The sequence below is a fragment of the Arachis ipaensis genome, chromosome B02, assembly GCF_000816755.2.
Source record: "Arachis ipaensis cultivar K30076 chromosome B02, Araip1.1, whole genome shotgun sequence".
Taxonomy (NCBI): Eukaryota; Viridiplantae; Streptophyta; class Magnoliopsida; order Fabales; family Fabaceae; genus Arachis; species Arachis ipaensis.
In genome coordinates, this window is record NC_029786.2 from 67181349 (window position 1) to 67183958 (window position 2610).

A 2610-nucleotide genomic window follows, 5' to 3' on the forward strand; every position below is an offset into this window, starting at 1 on the left:
TGTAATCACAAACACAACAACTATGGTCTTGTTTATTTCTTGTATTTCAATTAGAATGTTGAAATTTGAGAGTAACGCATGAGCCAGATACGCCATTTTTGAGCTGAAATCATATTTGGTTTGGGTGACATTTTAAGATGTTTATTTATTTTTCAGGTGACATTTGTATTGAACTGTATTTAGTTAATTAGATTTGAGTAATTTGTTTGGTGTTTTGTTCACAGCATCTGAGGCCAAGACATTCTTTTTTACCATTTGATCACGAAAATCTTCTAAACACTCGAATAGTTTTGATTCCATCCAATACCCAATTCTGTGTTTAGGGTAATCAACGGTGCTGGAGGATTGCTTCTAAACTTATGAATTTAATTAATTTGTTACAAAATTAAATGGTTTGTTGAAGAAAAAGTTTATTTGTCCCATCATGGTTTGGATTTGTGGTTGCAATTCTAGCTGCAGTAAAATTTGCAGTTGATGCTGTTGTAATTGTGTAAAGGGCTATAAAAATGTAACATCAGGTGCCCGTAATCTTGGTTGCAGAGTTTGAAAAAAAGGTTCTGTTTGCTTTACGTTCTTAATTCTTATGGCCAATTTTGACCTTTCAAGAAAGCCGGAGATGTTTGCCGGACTGCAGTTCACCAGCTCTCCGGTCACCAGGTCTCTCTTGCTATTTATGTTCTCGCGTCCTGTTTGACTTCAAAAATCTGTGATTGGGGTTTCTATTTGAATTTGATTTGGGATTCAACTCTTATGATTAGAAATTATTGCTGATGATTAAGGTTCTAGTTTTAATTGATTGCCTATTCAGCTGCTGTGTTTAGGAAAGGCGAAGGGATGAGTTTACAAGAATGAGATTGCAGCTTAGAATTCCTGCAATTGAAAGGGTTTTTTTTACATGTGAAGATTCTGTACAGTATTTTGAAAATGGATTTCATATTCTTAAAGGTGAGTAGTATGTAAACATTTTCTTCTAAATTTAATGAACCTACTTTACATTTACTCCATCTTTCTCTTTATGCTGCTCATTTTTACTTAGATTTGGCAAATTAAATGTGCTGCAGTTCTTTCCAACTGCTGAGGAGTCAATGGATTACTATAATGAAAAATGATGTGTTGATGGAAAAGGACTTGTTCTGCCCAGTCAGATTGTAAGGTCAGCTTTGCTATGTGCTAGTTCGGCTGAAAATTGGGGATTCTGGAGTATTACTCTCTTGCTTCTTCTTGTTTTATGTCTTACCTCTTACTTTATCTTTTGTTTAGAGGTATGTCAAATATTATATATGGAGGGACCAAATCCAGTTTCAAGTGCACAAGGAAGCACGTCAGAAAATTCAGGTTTGTTCTTATCTTCAGTTGCTGGCTCAGTTCATTAGGAATCTTTTGCATCCCAACAGAGATTAGCAAGCCATAATTTTTTTCTTGATTAATTTTTTCCTTTGATTTTTCATTCATTTTTTTCTTCTCTTCTTAATTTCTATTTCTACTGATGTTCTTATGCGTTACAACAATTTTTTGCTATTTCAATTTATTGCAATTTCTGTCCAAAAATTAAAAGAACTTTTGTTATTTGTTCTTATCATAAGTTGACCCCTTTATTGTATAATAGGACATGGTTTGCCTGTTCTAAATAAAGAAGGTTATCTGGCATCTCTAGATACTGATGAAGGAGGTTGGGTCTTCGATTCTTCATCTTCTGAGGTACAAATGTTACATCGAGTTATCCTATATTCCTTGTATCTACTGGTTTTGTGGAGTATTTAGTGGAATTGATGTTAGAAAATGATATTGAATTGGTAAATAATTCTGGTATGACAGTGTTACAATACGCTGCTTATAGTTGGGATGAGAATATTAACATAAAGATTGCAAAATGTTGTGTTTGTAATTGAGAGGGAGTGAACTTTTCAATTATGATTTCTTTTGTATATAATAGGTTCAATATCCTGGAGTTCAGCATATCATAATGATAGATATCCATAACTTGCAAGCATTTGCTTTGTACATGCAAAAGGCAGATATCAAATTTGATCTATGTTCAATAACAACAGAAATGGAAATATAGGTGAACTTCCTTTTCTGATTATATTGACACTTTGTTGGTTCACACCTCATATATATTCCACACTTCCACAAAATCCTGCATTTTATCTTAGAATATTATAAAATTTCATTCGAGAGGTTGATTTAACTGGAAATTATCTATGTCAAGTTTATCTTTAACTTGGATACTCCTTGGTCATTCAGATTTCTTCAAGGACTTATTGATGTGTATATGAGGAATTCATTATTTACAGGACTGTTAATTTATTTGGTATCTTTGGTGAGTGTTGGTTGCAGTTTGCAACCTAAGATCAGTTACCGTTAGCAAGTCTAGTTAATCACTGTCAATGTGCAGTCTGTGCCACTGTCGGTGATTGAATGACCTCTTCCTCCTAGCTCTGTATTTTCTCTTTATCTTCAACTCAAAATATAAAAGAAATAATGGGTCACATTGTAATGCAATTTAAACAGCATGTCCATAAACTGTATTTGATAGTAGGCAGTAACACTGTTTCTTCCTTATGGCAAGCCCACATAGTGTGAACTGTTTTTATTATTTATTGCCAAAAG

The 2610-nt window shown here is 33.5% G+C and overlaps 1 long non-coding RNA gene across 2 annotated transcripts; it reads left to right on the forward strand.

Moving 5' to 3' along the window:
• LOC107628373 lies at window positions 545–2355 on the forward strand. 2 transcript variants are annotated; one of them, XR_002355674.1, is made up of 5 exons: window positions 545–657; window positions 809–945; window positions 1062–1153; window positions 1261–1335; window positions 2245–2355. It is a non-coding gene; the product is annotated as an uncharacterized LOC107628373 (long non-coding RNA). The 2 variants fall into 2 exon arrangements; XR_001617750.2 differs by having other exon boundaries at window positions 822–945.